Source organism: Triticum urartu, chromosome 5A (assembly GCF_056163025.1).
Source record: "Triticum urartu cultivar PI428250 chromosome 5A, HENAU_Tu73, whole genome shotgun sequence".
Taxonomy (NCBI): domain Eukaryota; kingdom Viridiplantae; phylum Streptophyta; class Magnoliopsida; order Poales; family Poaceae; genus Triticum; species Triticum urartu.
In genome coordinates this window covers 516016108-516034606 of record NC_141877.1, presented here as the reverse complement: position 1 = coordinate 516034606, position 18499 = coordinate 516016108, and the positions used below count along the sequence as shown (strand labels likewise).

The 18499-nt window shown below is 45.1% G+C and overlaps 1 pseudogene across 1 annotated transcript; it reads left to right on the top strand.

The window, feature by feature from the left end:
• Window positions 1-16608: 16608 nt before the first annotated feature.
• Window positions 16609-18499, top strand: LOC125510104 (7-deoxyloganetin glucosyltransferase-like; annotated as a pseudogene). Its single transcript, XR_015602529.1, has 2 exons — window positions 16609-17269; window positions 17361-18499. The product of XR_015602529.1 is annotated as a 7-deoxyloganetin glucosyltransferase-like (transcript).

Sequence of the window (18499 nt, the reverse complement as noted above, 5' to 3'; positions counted from 1 at the left end):
AGCAAGCGACTAGAATATATGGTGGCAAACTTATACGCAAAAGAGAGCGAGAAGAGGAGGCAAAGCGCGAGCGAGAATCTAGAAGAACAACCTGCGCAAGCATAACTCCAACACCGTGTCCACTTCCCGGACTCCGCCGAGAAGAAGCCATCACGGCGACACACTCAGTTGATTCATTTTAATTAGTTAAAGTTCAAGTTATCTACAACCGGACATTAACAAATTCTCATCTGCCCATAACCGCGGGCATGGCTTTCGAAAGTTCAAACCCTGCAGGGAGTCCCAACTTAGCCCATGATAAGCTCTCACGGTCAACGAAGGAATAGACCTCCTCCCAAGATGTTCCGATCAGACTCGGTATCTCGGTAATTCAAGACACTTCGACAGGTTAAAACAAATCCAGCAACACCGCCCGAATGTGCCGACAAATCCCGATAGGAGCTGCACATATCTCTTTCTCAGGGCACACTTAGATGAACACTACGTACAACTAAAACCAACCCTCAAGTTGCCCCGAGGTGGTGCTGCAAGTGGCTCTATTTGGACCAACACTCAGAGGAGCACTGGCCCGGGGGGTTTAAAATAAGATGACCCGCGGGCTCCGGAAACCCGAGGGAAAAAGAGGCTAGGTGGCAAAAGGTAAGACCAAGGTTGGGCATTGCTGGAAAAGCTTTAATCAAGGCGAACTATCAAGGGGTTCCCATTATAACCCAACCCCGTAACGGACGCAAAAATCCGGGAACATAACACCGATATGACGGAAACTAGGGCGGCAAGAGTGGAACAAAACACTAGGCGAGAGGCCGAGCCTTCCACCCTTTACCAAGTATATAGATGCATTAAGATAACATAGCGATAAAATGATATCCCAACAAGTAAATAAATGTTCCAACAAGGAACAGCTCCAATCTTCACCTGCAACTAGCAACGCTATAAGAGGGGTTGAGCGAAGCGGTAACATAGCCAATCAACGGTTTGCTAGGACAAGGTGGGTTAGAAGTTTTTTACATGGCAATTGGGAGGCTGACAAGCAAAAGGTAGGCATCGTAGCATTGGCATAGCAAAGAGTGAGCAAACTAGCATAGCAAAGATAGTAGTGATTTCGAGGGTATGATCATCTTGCCTGCACAGTTGTCAGAGTTGACTGGATCCTCACAAGCAAACTCAACGGGCTCCTTGGTAGCGAACTCGTCTCCCGGCTCTACCCAAACAATACAAAAAAGCAACAAGGATACAATCAACCACGTGCAAGACCAAGCAATAAGATGAAATGATGACATGCTATGCGGGATGCGATGCGGTATGCAAAATGCAAGATATGACAGGAAATGCATGAACCTGGCCTCAATTTGGAATTCCAAGGGTGCCACTGGAAAGATGAGATGAAATCGCTTGAAAACGATATAAAGATCATCGGAATCGGAGTTACGGTTTGGAAATGGCAAGCGTTTTAAGAATGACACCGGTCTGCGATTTACAGCAAGTAGGCAACTAAATGCAATGAGATGAACATGCTACAGCCATCAAACATGACACCAAAATACATGGAAAGGATGCACACAAGATACTTAACAAAAGCCTATCACTGAGCTACGGCCAAATCATCCATTATGAGGTTCAAACAAGCATGGCAAAAACGCAAATGCAAAACAGATTCCAGACTTTGAAATTAACACTTGTCTGAAATTTCAGATCACGAAGCCCTCTTCGGAGCAGCAAAACAACATGATACATGACCTGATTAAGACAAGTAAGAACATGGCATGGAGCTACTGAACAAGCTTAACAAAAGTCCCAAAGTGACCTGGGGCCAAAAGGGATCACAAAAAATACTAACGGGCACACGAACATAGCTAAAACACAATCAGTTTTCAGACTTAGTGAAAACTGAGACATGCTGAAATATAACTCACGAAGGCAGGTAAACGAGCTCGATGCACTCACCACGGTGCAAGTCATGGCAAGGCAAGCATACATACATAAAGAAGGCATAAAATTCTAGCTAGACATGGCAAGAACAATGACATAGCATGCACGGAGCAACTACAACAACGCCGGCAAAATCGCAAACGAGTTGACGATCTGCCCAGATTCACCATGAAGCAAAAGTAGAGCTCGATTGACTCAAACTAGGGTGCTCCATAATTGCAAACCAAGACATGGATGGATATAGCATAATATGATTAACAAAACTCCTTTACTGTTCATCCTCAAAAGAGGCACGGATCACTAGGAAACAAGCTGAACATATGGCATCATGAACTAAAATATCTCAGACTTTGTGAAAACAACTAAGTCTCTGAAAACAGATTCACCGGGTGCCTCACTTCGCAAGCTTGCACAAGTCACCTCACACATCCTAAAAATGCATGGGTTGCACCTCTGGAAATAAGACAAAATGCTTAACAAAACATATGAAGGACTCACAGGCATAGCATGCACACAATAATCATGGCAAAAATGACAAAAGTCTAAGATGAACTAGCAGATCTGACAATTAACTCACGAAGCCTCCTTCTAACAGCATTTTGGGCATCAAGATGAACTCAAATGAAAATGATGCAATGGAATGAAATGATGTACTCATCGAGACGAACATTTTGATATATTATATGCCCAAAACGGAGCTACGGATGTGGAGATACGGAGTCGCGAACAGGAGCATATGGATCAAGAATTTCAGGACTTGGAGAAAAACCACCTCGCGAAAATTAGGGTTACTGTAGCGCGGATCGGATCTGGCGACGCGGCACTGTAGCGGATCGGGTTCGCCGGAGTTCGCTCGTCATCGCCGGCGTTCGAAGCGGCCGGAGGAGAGGCAGGCCGGCGCGGGCACGGGGAGGCGCGGCGGCTCCGGTCGCCGGTGTCCCGGGTCCGGCGAGGCGCGGGGTCGCGCGAGGGAGCGGGAGGAGCAGCAGCTCCGGCGGGCGGCGGCGGTGGCCCGGCGAAGGTGCTTGCGGCGGCGGTAGCCCGGTGACGGGGAAGAAGGCGGCGCGGCGAGGGGACTCCGGGCGCGGGCGGCGAGGCGGCTCCGGGCCGGGGAGGGCCTGCCCCAGGCCCGAGCAGGTTGCGGCGGCGGCGGCGGTGCGGCGGCCACGTGGCGGCTGCGGGGTGGATCGGACGTTGTCCGGTGCGGCCGGACACGTCTGGTGCGGCGGAGATCTGAGATTAGGGTTTCGGGGAGAGGGAGAGATCCGAAATCGGGGGGGGTGTATATATAGGCATAAGTGGAGCTAGGAGAGTCCAAATGAGGTGCGGTTTTCGGCCACGCGATCGTGATCGAACGCTCTAGGACATGGAGCAGAGATTGGTGGGTTTTGGGCCAAATTGGAGGGGTGTTGGGCTGCAACAGACACGAGGCCTTTTCGGTCCCTCGGTTAACCGTTGGAGTATCAAACGAAGTCCAAATGATACGAAACTTGACAGGCGGTCTACCGGTAGTAAAAGAAGGCCGCTTGGCAAGTCTCGGTCCAATCCGGAAATGTTTAAGCTCTACACACGAAAGAAAGCTAGAATTGACCACCGGAGGAGAACGAAGCGCCGGAATGCAAAACGGACAACGGGGAAAATGCTCAAATGCATGAGATGAACACATATGCAAATGCAATGCACATGATAACATGATATGAGATGCATGACAACGAAAACAACACACGGAGACAAAGACCCGAACACGAGGAAATAAATATAACTTAACGCCGGAAACGGCAAGAGTTGGAGTACAAATAGGGAAAGTTACATCCGGGGTGTTACAGTTGTGGAGAAGACAAAAAGGAGAAGATAGTCTCACATCAACTAGGCGTATCAACGGGCGATGTAGATGCCCATCAATAGATATCAATGTGAGTGAGTAGGGATTGCCACGCAACGGATGCACTAGAGCTAGAAGTATATGAAAGCTCAAAAAGAAACTAAGTGGGTGTGCATCCAACTTGCTTGCTCATGAAGACCTAGGGCAATTTGAGGAAGCCCATCATTGGAATATACAAGCCAAGTTCTATAATGAAAAATTCCCACTAGTATATGAAAGTGATAACATGAGAGACTCTCTACTATGAAGATCATGGTGCTACTTTGAAGCACAAGTGTGGTAAAAGGATAGTAACATTGTCCCTTCTCTCTTTTTCTCTCATCATTTTTTTTGTTTGGGCATTTTCTCTTTTTTTATGGCCTCTTTTTTTCGTCCGAAGTCTCATCCCGACTTATGGGGGAATCATAGTCTCCATCATTCTTTCCTCACTGGGACAATGCTCTAATAATGATGATCATCACACTTTTATTTTTCTTATAACTCAACAATTACAACTCGATACTTGTAACAAAATATGACTCTATGTGAATGCATCCGGCGGTGTGCCGGGATATGAAATATGAGATTGATGAAGTGTGTCATGATGAACTAGATGGTGGAAAGTTGCATGGCAATATATCTCGGAATGGCTATGGAAATGCCATAATAGGTAGGTATGGTGGCTGTTTTGAGGAAGGTATATGGTGGGTGTATGATACCGGCGAAAGTTGCGCGGTATTAAAGAGGCTAGCAAAGGTGGAAGGGTGAGAGTGCGTATAATCCATGGACTCAACATTAGTCATAAAGAACTCATATACTTATTGCAAAAATCTAGAAGTTATCAAAGCAAAGTATTACGCACATGCTCCTAGGGGGATAGATTGGTAGGAAAAGACCATCACTCGTCCCCGACCGCCACTCATAAGGAAGACAATCAATAAATAAATCATGCTCCGACTTCATTACATAACGGTTCACCATACGTGCATGCTACGGGAATCACAAACTTCAACACAAGTATTCTTTAAATTCACAACTACTCAACTAGCATGACTTTAATATTATCACCTCCATAACTCAAAACAATTATCATGCTTCAATCTTTTCTTAGTATTCAACACACTCAAAAGAGAGTTTCACAAATCTTGAATACCAAGCATATTATTATTAGGCAAATTACCATGCTATTAAGAGACTCTCAAATTAATTTAAGTGAAGCATGAGAGATCAATAGTTTCTTTAAAACATATCCACCACTGTGCTCTAAAAGATCTAAGTGAAGCACATAGAGCAAATTTATAAGGCTCAAAGGATATAAGTGAAGCACATAGAGCAAAACTACTTAGCTCAATAGATATAAGTGAAGCACATAGAGCAAAACTACTTAGCTCAAAAGATATAAGTGAAGCACATAGAGTATTCTATCAAATTTTAATTCATGTATGGCTCTCTCAAAAGGTGTGTACAGCAAGTATGATTGTGGCATACTAAAAAACAAAGACACAAATAATACAAGACGCTCCAAGCAAAACACATATCATGTTGGTGAATAAAAATATAGCTCCAAGTAAATTACCGATGGAAGTGGACGAAAGAGGGGATGCCTTCCAGGGGCATCCCCAAGCTTTGACTTTTTGGTGTCCTTAGATTATCTTGGGGGTGACATGGGAATCCCCAATATTAGGCTCTTGCCACTCCTTGTTCCATGATCCATCAAAAGAATTCACCCAAAACTTGAAAACTTCACAACACAAAACTCAAAATAGAAAACTCGTGAGCTCCGTTAGCGAAAGAAAACAAAAGACCACTTCAAGGTACTGTAATGAACTCATTATTTATTTATATTGGTGTTATACCTAATGTATTCCAACTTCTCTATGGATTATAAACTATTTTACTAGCCATAGATTCATCAAAATAAGCAAACAACACACGAAAAACAGAATCTGTCAAAAACAGAACAGTCTGTAGTAATCTGTAGCTAGCGCAAGATCTGGAACCCCAAAAATTCTAAAATAAATATCTGGACGTGAGGAATTTATCTATTAATCATCTGCAAAAATAATTAACTAAATATCACTCTTCAAATAAAAATGACAGCAGTTCTCGTGAGCGCTAAAGTTTCTATTTTTTACAGCAAGTTCAACAAGACTTTCCCCAAGTCTTCCCAACGGTTCTACTTGGCACAAACACTAATTAAACACAAAAAACACAACCAAAACAGAGTCTAAATAATTTATTTATTACTAAACAGGAGCAAAAAGCAAGGAATAAAAATAAAATTGTGTTGCCTCCCAACAAGCGCTATCGTTTAACGCCCCTAGCTAGGCATAACGAGCAAGAATAGATCTAGGTATTGCCATCTTTGGTAGGCAATCCATAAGTGGCTCTCATGATAGTTTCATATGGTAATTTTATTTTCTTTCTTGGAAAGTGTTCCATGCCATTTTTAATGGAAATTGAAATCTAATATTCCCTTCCTTCATATCAGTAATCGCACCAACTGTTCCAAGGAAAGGTCTACCAAGAATAATAGGGCAAGAAGGATTGCAATCTATATCAAGAACAATGAAATCTACGGGCACATAATTCCTATTTGCAACAATAAGAATATCATTAATCCTTCCCATAGGTTTCTTAATAGTGGAATCTTCAAGATGCAAGTTTAGAGAGCAATCATCAAAGTTACAGAAATCTAGTAAATCACACAAAGTATTGGGAATAGTAGAGACACTAGCACCCAAATCACACAAAGCATAAAACTCATGATCTTTAATTTTAATTTTAATAGTTGTTCCCACTCACCATAGAGTTTTCTAGGGATAGAAACTTTCAATTCAAGTTTTTCTTCATAAGATTGCATCAAGGCATCAACAATATGTTCGGTGAAGGCTTTATTTCGATTATAAGCATGTGGAGAATTTAGCACGGATTGCAACAAGAAAATACAATCAATCAAAGAGCAACTTTCATAATTAAATTCCTTGAAATCCAATATATTGGGTTTAGCAACAACTAGATTTTTATTTCTTTCGATCCCACTTTCATCAATTTCATCATTAAAATCTAAATACTCCGAATTTTTAGAACGCCTTCTAGGTAAAGGAAGATCATATTCAGTTTCATCAAGATTCATATTGCAAAATAAAGATTTAATTGGAGACACATCAATAAATTTTAGATATTCATCTTGATTTTCATAGATATTCGGTTTAGCGGCCATCTTATTGACTAAGGTGGCTTGCATATCCGAAATTTCAGCAGTCATCTTCTCTAGATGAGCAATCTGGGATCTTATACCCTCAAATTCTTTAGACATATCATCAAGCTCTTTATTCATATAATTCATAAAACTTTTTTGTTCTTTAAGTTCGTTTCTAAAGAAATTATTATGCTCAAATTGCAAAACCATAAACTTCCTAACGTTGTTTTCGATCTCCTCTAACCTTTTAAGGTGAAGATCACCAAATCTTGGTTGAGCCATCGCGACAAACAAGCAATCTAACACACGAGCAAACAAAAAGCAAGCGGACTAAAGAGGCAAACAGAGAAGGATGATAGAGAGAGAGGGCGAATAAAATGGCAAGGGTGAATTGAGGGGAGAGGAAAACGAGAGGCAAATGGCAAATACTGTAATGCGAGAGATAGGGATTGTGATGGGTACTTGGTATATGACTTTTTGCGTAGACTCCCCGGCAACGGCGCCAGAAATCCTTCTTGCTACGTCTTGAGCTTGCGTTGATTTTCCCCGAAGAGGAAGGGATGATGCAGCAGAGTAGCGTAAGTATTTCCCTCAGTTTTTGAGAACCAAGGTATCAATCCAGTAGGAGCCCACGCTCAAGTCCCTCGTACCTGCACAAAGCGATAGCTACTCGCAACCAACGCGATTAGGGGTTGTCAAGCCCTTCACGGTCACTTACGAGAGTGAGATCTGATAGATAGAATATTTTTGGTATTTTTGATATAAAGATGCAAAGTAAAAAGTAAAAGCAAAGTAAATAGCAAAACAATATAAAAGTGATGGAGATTGATATGATGAGAATAGACCCGGGGGCCATAGGTTTCACTAGTGGCTTCTCTCAAGAGCATAAGTATTCTACGGTGGGTGAACAAATTACTGTTGAGCAATTGATAGAATTGAGCATAATTATGAGAATATATAGGCATGATCATGTATATAGGCATCACGTCCGTGACAAGTAGATCGAAACGATTCTGCATCTACTACTATTACTCCACTCATCGACCGCTATCCAGCATGCATCTAGAGTATTAAGTTAAAAACAGAGTAACGCCTTAAGCAAGATGACATGATGTAGAGAGATAAATTCATGCAATATGAAATAAACCCCATCTTGTTATCCTCGATGGAAACGATACAATACGTGCCTTGCTGCCCCTTCTGTCACTGGGTAAGGACACCGCAAGATCGAACCCAAAGCTAAGCACTTCTCCCATGGCAAGAACAACCAATCTAGTTGGCCAAACCAAACGGATAATTTGAATAGACTTGCAAAGATAACCAATCATACATAAAAGAATTCAGAGAAGATTCAAATATTATTCATAGATAGACTTGATCATAAACCCACAATTCATCGGTCTCAACAAACACACCGCAAAAAAAGATTACATCGAATAGATCTCCATGAGAGAGGGGGAGAACTTTGTATTGAGATTCAAAGAGAGAGAAGAAGCCATCTAGCTACTAACTATGGACCCGAAGGTCTGAGGTAAACTACTCACACTTCATCGGAGCGGCTAGGATGATGTAGAATCCCTCCGTGATGACGGCCCTCTTCCGGCGGAGCTCCGGAACAGGCCCCAAGATGGGATCTCGTGGATACAGAAAGTTGCGGTGGTGGAATTAGGTTTTTGGCTCCTGTTCTGATCGTTTGGGGGTACGTGTGTATATATAGGAGGAAGGAGTACGTCGATGGAGCACAGAGGGACCCATGAGGCAGGGGGCGCGCCCTAGGGAGGGCGCGCCCCCACCCTCGTGACCACCTCTTTGATCCCTTGCAGTAGGGTCCAAGTCTCCTGGATCACGTTCGGTGAGAAAATCACGTTTCCGAAGATTTTATTCCGTTTGGACTCCGTTTGATATTCCGTTTATCCGAAACACTGAAATAGGCAAAAAACAGCAATTCTGGGTTGGGCCTCCGGTTAATAGGTTAGTCCCAAAAATAATATAAAAGTGGAAAATAAAGCTCAATATAGTCCAAAACAGTAGATAATATAGCATGGAGCAATCAAAAATTATAGATACGTTGGAGACGTATCAGACAGCAGGGGCAGCAAGGCACGTATTGTATTGTTGCCACCGAGGATAAAAAGATGGGGTTTATATCATATTGCATGAGTTTATCCCTCTACATCATTTCATATTCCTTAAAGCATTACTCTGTTCTTATGAACTTAATACTCTAGATGCATGTTGGATAGCGGTCGATGTCTGGAGTAATAGTAGTAGATGTAGAATCGTTTCGGTCTACTTGTCTCGGACGTGATGCCTATATACATGATCATACCTAGATATTCTCATAACTATGCTCAATTCTATCAATTGCTCGACAGTAATTCGTTTACCCACCGTAATACTTATGCTCTTGAGAGAAGCCACTAGTGAAACCTATGGCCCCCGGGTCTATCTTTCATCATATTAATCTTCCAACACTTAGTTATTTCCTTTGTAGTTTATTTTACTTTGCATCTTTATTTCTCTTTATCATAAAAATACCAAAAATATTATCTTATCATATCTATCAGATCTCACTCTCGTAAGTGACCGTGAAGGGCTTGACAACCCCTTTATCGTGTTGGTTGCGAGGTTCTTATTTGTTTGTGTAGGTGCGTGGGACTTAAGCGTGATCTCCTACTGGATTGATACATTGGTTCTCAAAAACTGAGGGAAATACTTATGCTACTTTGCTGCATCACCCTTTCCTCTTCAAGGGAAAACCAACGCAGTGCTCAAGAGGTAGCACCCCTCTGATTATGAACATGAATATGCTTTGTGAGTAGTTACGTTTGTTCCTGAGGACATGGGAGAAGTCTTTCTATAAGTAGTCATGTGAATTTGGTATTCGTTCGATATTTTGATGAGATGTATTATGTCATCCCTCTAGTGGTGTCATGTGAACGTCGACTACATGACACTTCACCATTGTTTGGGCCTAGAGGGAGGCATTGGGAAGTAATAAGTAGATGATGGGTTGCTAGAGTGACAGAAGCTTAAACCCTAGTTTATGCGTTGCTTCGTAAGGGGCTGATTTGGATCCATATGTTTCATGCTATGGTTAGGTTTACCTTAATACTTCTGTTGTAGTTGCGTTTGATAGCAATGGGGGTTAATCGTAAGTGGGATGCTTGTCCAAGTAAGGATAGTACCCAAGCACCGGTCCACCCACATATCAAATTATCAAAGTATCGACCGCGAGTCATATGAACGTGATGAAAACTAGCTTGACGATAATTCCCATGTGTCCTCGGGAGCGCTTTCCTTCATATAAGAGTTTGTCCAGGCTTGTCCTTTGCTACAAAAAGGATTGGGCCATCTTGCTGTACCTTATTTACTTTTATTACTTGCTACTCGTTACAAATTACCTTATCACAAAACTATCTGTTACCGATAATTTCAGTGCTTGGAGAGAATACCTTAGTGAAAACTGCTTATCATTTCCTTCTGCTCCTCGTTGGGTTCGACACTCTTACTTATCGAAAAGGCTACGATAGATCCCCTACACTTGTGGGTCATCACCGTCTGTAAAGCATAACCCCAAAACGATAGCGGTAAATCAGTAAGAGACATCATAGATCACACCATATCAAATAAAGTGTGGTTACAACGTTCGGACACAGCATTACGCTATGGTGTTCCGGGTGGCGTGAGTTGCAAAACTATTCCGCGTTGCTTCAAATGAATACCAAACTCGTAACTCAAATATTCTCATCCACGATCAGATCGTAGAAACTTAATTTTCTTGTTACGATGATTTTCCACTTCACTCTGAAATTCTTTAAACTTTTCAAATGTTTCAGACTTATGTTTCATCAAGTAGATATACCCATATCTGCTCAAATCATCTGTGAAGGTAAGGAAATAACATTACCCGCAGCGAGCATCAAGACTCATCGGACCGCATACATCAGTATGTATTATTTCCAACAAGTCTGTTGCTCGCTCCATTGTTCCGGAGAACAGAGTCTTAGTCACCTTGCCCACGAGGCATGGTTCGCAAGCATCAAGTGATTCATAATGAAGTGATTCCAAAAGCCCATCAGCATGGAGTTTCTTCATGCGCTTTACACCAATATGACCTAAACAACAGTGCCACAAATAAGTTGCACTATCATTATTAAACTTATATCTTTTGGCTTCAATACTATGAATATGTGTATCACTACTATCAAGATTTAGTAAAAATAGACCACTCATCAAGGGTGCATGACCATAAAAGATATTACTCATATAAATAGAACAACCATTACTCTCTGATTTAAATGAATAACCGTCTTGCATCAAACAAGATCCAGATATAATGTTCATGCTCAACGCTGGCACCAAATAACAATTATTTAGGTCTAAAACTAGTCCCGTAGGTAGATGTAGAGGTAGCGTGCCGATGACGATCACATCGACTTTGGAACCACTTCCCATGCGCATCGTCACCTTGTCCTTAGCCAATTTTCACTTAATCTGTAGCCCCTGTTTCCAGTTGCAAATATTAGCAACAAAACCAGTATCAAATACCCAGGCGCTACTGCGAGCATTAGTAAGGTACACATCAATAACATGTATATCAAATATACCTTTCACTTTTCCATCCTTCTTCTCCGCCAAATACTTGGGACAATTCCGCTTCTAGTGACCAATCCCTTTCCAGTAGAAGAACTAAGTCTCAGGCTTAGGTCCAGACTTGGGTTTCTTCACTTGAGCAGCAACTTGCTTGCTGTTCTTCTTGAAGTTTCCCTTCTTCCCTCTACCCTTTTTCTTGAAACTAGTGGTCTTGTTGACCATCAACACTTGATGCTCCTTCTTGATTTCTACCTCCGTAGCCCTTAGCATTGCGAAGAGCTTGGGAATTGTCTTATCCATCCCTTGCATATTATAGTTCATCATGAAGCTCTTGTAGCTTGGTAGTAGTGATTTAAGAACTCTGTCAATAACACTATCATCAGGAAGATTAACTCCCAGCTGAGTCAAGTGGTTGTGGTACTCAGACATTCTGAGTATATGTTCACTGACAGAACTATTCTCCTGCATTTTGCAGCTTTAGAACTTATTGGAGACTTCATATCTCTCAATCCGGGCATTTGCTTGGAATATTAACTTCAACTCCTGGAACATCTCATATGCTCCATGACGTTCAAAACGTCGTTGAAGTCCCGGTTCTAAGCCGTAAAGCATGGCACACTAAACTATCGAGTAGTCATCAACTTTGCCCTGCCAGACGTTCATAACATCTGGTGTTGCTCCTGCAGCGGATTTGTCACCTAGCGGTGCTTCCAGGACGTAATTCTTCTATGCAGCAATGAGGATAATCCTCAAGTTACGGACCCAGTCCGTGTAATTGCTACCATCATCTTTCAACTTAGCTTTCTCTAGGAACGCATTAAAATTCAACGGAACAATGGCACGGGCCATCTATCTACAACAACATAGACATGCAAAATACTATCAGGTACCAAGTTCATGATAAATTGAAGTTCAATTAATCTTATTACTTAGGAACTCCCACTTAGATAGACATCCCTCTAATAATCTAAGTGATCACGTGATCCATATCAACTAAACCATATCCGATCATCATGTGAGATGGAATAGTTTTCAATGGTGAACATCACTATGTTGATCATATCTACTATATGATTCACGCTCGACCTTTCGGTCTCAGTGTTCCGAGGCCATATCTGGATATCTAGGCTTGTCAAGTTTAACCCGAGTATTTTGCGTGTGCAAAACTGGCTTGCACCCGTTGTATGTGAGCGTAGAGCTTATCACACCCGATCATCACGTGGTGTCTCGGCACGACGAACTGTAGCAACGGTGCATACTCAGGGAGAACACTTGTACCTTGAAATTTAGTGAGAGATCATCTTATAATGCTACCGCCGAACTAAGCAAAATAAGATGCATAAAGGATAAACATCACATGCAATCAATATAAGTGATATGATATGGCCATCATCATCTTGTGCCTTTGATCTCCATCTCCAAAGCACCGTCATGATCACCATCGTCACCGGCTTGACACCTTGATCTCCATCGAAGCATCGTTGTCGTCTCGCCAATTATTGCTTCTACGACTATCGCTACCGCTTAGTGATAAAGTAAAGCAATTACATGGCGATTGCATTTCATACAATAAGCGGAAACCATATGGCTCATGCCAATTGCCGATAACTCTATTACAAAACATGATCATCTCATACAATAAAATTTAGCATCATGTCTTGACCATATCACATCACAACATGCCCTGCAAAAACAAGTTAGACGTCCTCTACTTTGTTGTTGCAAGTTTTACGTGGCTGCTACGGGCTTAGAAAGAACCGTTCTTACCTACGCATCAAAAACCACAACACGGTATAGTGATTGCTTTTTGATCTTCAGAAGAAAAAAAAACCCTGTTCATTGAATCCGATTCAACTAATGTTGGAGAAACTGACAACCACTAGCCACCTGTGTGCGAAGCACGTCGGTAGAACCAGCCTCGCGTAAGCGTACGCGTAATGTCGGTCTGAGCCGCTTCATCCAACAATACCGCTGAATCAAGATCAACTAGTGATGACAAGCAATATGTATATACCCACGTCCACAACTCATTTGTGTTCTACTCGTGCATATAACATCTACGCATAGACCTGGCTCGGATGCCACTGTTGGGGAACGCAGTAATTTCAAAAAAAATCCCATGCACACGCAAGATCCATCTAGGTGATGCATAGCAACAAGAGGGGAAGAGTATGTCCACGTACCCTCGTAGACCCAAAGCGGAAGCGTTATGACAACGCGGGTGATGTAGTCGTATGTCTTCATGATCCGACCGATCCTAGCACCGAAGGTACGGCACCTCCGCGATCTGCACACATTCAGCTCGGTGACGTCCCACGAACTCTAGATCCAGCTGAGGTCGAGGGAGAGTTTCGTCAGCACAACGACGTGATGTTGGTGATGATGAAGTTACCGACGCAGGGCTTCGCCTAAGCTCTACAACAATATGACTGAGATGGAAATCTGTGAAGGGGGGTACGGCACACGGCTAAACAATCAACTTGTGTGTCTATGGGGTGCCCCCTCCCCCGTATATAAAGGAGTGGAGGAGGGGGAGGGTCGGCCTCTATGGCGTGCCCCAAGGGGGGATTCCTACTCCTACTAGGAGTAGGTTTCCCCCATTTCCTAGTCTAACTAGGAGGGGGGAAGCAAGGGAAGAGGGAGAGGAAGGAAAGGGGGGCCGTCCCCCTCCCCAATTCGGTTTGGGCCTTGGGGGCGCGCCCCACCACTTGGCCGCCTCCTCCTCTCTTCCTCATGGCCCATCAAGGCCCATTAACCCCCCGGGAGGTTCCGGTAACTCTCCGGTACTCTGGTATATGCCCGAACTCATCTGAAACCATTCCGGTGTCCAAACATAGCCCTCCAATATGTCAATCTTCATGTCTCGACCATTTCGAGACTCCTCGTCATGTCCGTGATCACATCCGGAACTCCGAACTACCTTTGGTACATCAAAACACATAAACTCATAATACTAATCGTCACCGAACGTTAAGCGTGCGGACCCTACGGGTTCGAGAACTATGTAGACATGACCGAGACTCGTCTCCGGTCAATAACCAATAGCAGAACCTGGTTGCTCATATTGGTTCCTACATATTCTACGAAGATCTTTATCGGTCAAACCGCATAACAACATACGTTGTTCCCTTTGTCATCGGTATGTTACTTGCCCGAGATTCGATCGTGGTATCTCAACACCTAGTTCAATCTCGTTACCGGCAAGTCTCTTTACTCGTTCCGTAATGCAACATCCCGTAACTAACTCATTAGTCATATTGCTTGCAAGGCTTATAGTGATGTGGATTACCGACAGGGCCCAGAGATACCTCTCCGATACACGGAGTGACAAATCCTAATCTCGATCTATGCCAACTCAACAAACACCATCGGAGACACCTATAGAGCATCTTTATAGTCACCCAGTTACATTGTGACGTTTGATAGCACACTAAGTGTTCCTTCGGTATTCGCGAGTTGCATAATCTCATAGTCATAGGAACATGTATAAGTTATGGGGAAAGCAATAGCAGTAAACTAAATGATCAATGTGCTAAGCTAACAGATGGGTCAAGTCAATCACATCATTCTCTAATGATGTGATCCCGTTCATCAAATGACAACTCTTGTCCATGGCTAGGAAACTTAACCATCTTTGATTAACGAGCTAGTCAAGTAGAGGCATACTAGTAACACTTATTTTGTCTATGTATTCACAGATGTACTAAGTTCCGGTTAATACAATTCTAGCATGAATAATAAACATTTATCATGATATGAGGAAATATAAATAACAACTTTATTATTGCCTCTGGGACATATTTCCTTCAATTGGATCCTTATCCACCCAGGTCGTCTTCTTCCGCACATGCGCGTACGAAAAGGATCCCCCTATGCATCTCATCGACCGCACACGCTCTCGCTATCCGTCTGCGTCATCGGTCCCTACCCTCGCCGGCCGTCCTTGCCATCGCCTCGACCCGTGTAACAGATGCACCTACGGTTGCAGCTCTCGGTGGCGACGGTTGTAGCTCCGTTGGTGACGGCCGCAGCTCGCCGGCATGCTCACCGTTGCTCGTGCCCGTTAGTCGTACACCTCGCTCCCCCCGTTCTAGCAAATTCGAGCTTCGCTCCCAGCAAAAAAACGCATCATTGTGCGATGTAGAAAACCTCGACGGTGGTTGTAGCTGGATGCAACATCGGTGGTAGCAAATTCTAGACCGCTTGTAGCATGTAGCATAAAAACCGCTTGGAGTACTCGCGGGTTTAAGCGTTTTTCAACTACGATAGAAGCTTATTATGTGAACGCTTGCAACTTTTTTTGTCGAGCGATGGCTGATTGAAACTTTGTACATCTTTCGATTGAAGCTTTTTTCATTTAAGGTTGGAGATCTTTTTGTAACGGTTGCAACTTTTCCAGTTTGAAAAGTGCAGTTGAAGCTTTTCCTGTTGACGGTTGGACCTTTTTGGATCTAGGCTTGATGTTTTTTTTGTCAATGGTTGCAACACCGTACACGGTGGTTCCAGCATCGCGTCGTCGGTAGTTCCAGTATCCGGCGATGCTCGTTCCAGCATCCTTGTCTTGGATCATGGGCACGCATGCTCGGTCACCGCAACGCAGTCACCATTGCCGTCGCCCCCAGTACGTGGTCGCAGCGGTTGTAGCACGTGCCCGCGATGGTTGTAGCGCGTAGTTCGTGTAGGGAGCCGCCCGTCCTGAGAGCATGCAGGCAATGCCCCCTCCTCCTGCTTGGAATCAGCTGGAGAGGGGCGCGGCGTCGCCGCCGGTGGTGCGGGGACGACGGGTTCAGAGAGGATCGCAGCGTCGCCCCCGATGCGGAGGAGGAAGGAAGGGATTGATGTGGATAAGACAAGGGAAGCGCGCTGGGTCGCAGGATCACTTTCTCATCCAACGCCTCATGTACGCCCGGCGTAATAGTACGTCCGGCGCGCCGTGTACCAGCGCTTTCTTTTCAAAAAGGGTTGATGGTGAAACGTGGGAGGCCAAAGCAAGTGAGAGAGTGGATGGGTACGGTGATCGTTTGGTCCAGGATGCACGGCGTCGCTGTACACCATCAATTCGTCATTAATACGAGTAATATACAGTGTCAGTGTGGATCAATCAGTGCCGGTGCTAGCTGAACGATCCTCCTCTCCTCTCCACCTCTTTTCGGTGAGCAGGCGCGCGCGCTTGGAGCTGCCGGCCATGTCGACATTGCAGGCAGCTGCCGGGGTGGAGAAGCGTCACGCCGTGTTCTTCCCTTTCCCGGCGCAGGGCCATGTCAAGCCGGCGCTCCAGCTAGCCAAGCTCCTCCACCGTTGCCACGGCTTCCAGGTAACGTTCGTCCACACCGAGCACAACCGCCGACGCCTCCTCCGCTCGCGCGGCCCCGGCGCGCTTGCGGGGGTCCCCGGGTTCCGCTTCGCCGCCGTCCCGGACGGCCTGTCCGAATCCGATGCCGACGCGGCGCAGGACATGTCTGCCCTGCTGTCCACCACGGAGGCCCTGGCCCCGCACTTCAGGAGCCTCATCTCCGGCCTGCCGCCCGTGTCCTGCGTCGTCTCCGACATCGAGCACATCCTCTACGCGGACAAGGACATGGGTCTTCAATGTGTCACCTTCTGGATCACGAGCGCGTGCTCCTTCATGATGTACCAGCAATGCCAGAGGCTCGTCGACATGGGCATTGTTCCCCTCAGAGGTAATTCAAGCCATGCCATGCCAAGATTTGTACGTACTCATTTGCTTACTCCTACTCTTAGAAAGTGTATTTTGCTTACTTTGAGAAACAGAGGCCGGGCAGCTAAGGAATGGATGCATGGACAGCACGGTCCTGGACTGGGTGCCGGGAATGCCCAAAGGCATTTGCCTGAAAGACTTCCCGGACTTCGTCCTCACCGCGGACCCCGACGACGCCATGCTCAAAGTCGCCCTGCGCTCAATGGCGTGCCACAGGACTACCCCGTCCGCCGTCATCTTCCACACCTTCGACGAGATCGACCGCGAGGCCATCGCAACCATGTCCACCTTCCTGCCAAAAATCTACGCCGTCGGGCCATTGCCGCTCCTCCTCGGTCAAGCCTCCGGCACTGGCGGCGTGGGTGACACGCTGGAATCAAACCTGTCCAGGGAGAACCACGCCTGCCTAGAGTGGCTGAATGGCCGGCGGCCGAACTCGGTGGTGTACGTGAGCTTCGGGAGCATAGCAACGCTGACGAGCGAGCAGCTTGTGGAGCTCGCGTGGGGTTTGGCTAACAGTAAGCAGGACTTCCTGTGGGTGGTCAGAGACGATCAAGTGAGTAAGGCGGCGACCCTGCTGCTGTGTTGCCGCCGGAGTTCTTGGAGGAGACGAAGGCGAGGAGGTACGTGACGAGATGGTGCCCGCAAGAAGCGGTGCTACAGCACGAGGCGACGGGCGCGTTCCTGACGCACTGCGGGTGGAACTCGGTTCTGGAGAGCGTCTGCGCCGGGGTGCCGATGCTATGCCGGCCCTTCGGCGCCGACCAGTACACCAACGCAAGGTACGCTTGCTCTGAGTGGCGCGTCGGCTTGGAGATAGGCGGCGATGTCAAGAGAGACGAGGTGGAGGCAGCCATTAGGGAGGTGATGGGAGAAGGGGAGAAAGGAAAAGAGATAAAGAGAATGCTCAATGAATGGAAGGAGAAGGCTATCGTGGCTGCACAACCAAGTGGATCCTCTTGGGTAAATTTGGAGAAGGTGGTCAATGAGGTGCTTACTGTGCCTCCTGCCAAGGGGGATACAGAAATATGAGTACTAGCCATGTGGCTCGAAAATTCGCTATGGATCCTCTTGTGGTTAGTCTACACTAGACTAGTAGTAGTAATAATTTCATGAAAATGAAGACATGGCCATGGTTGTGATCCGTCCTTGTCGATTCTTACTTTATCCTACAAAATCTGCATGTTTTTCA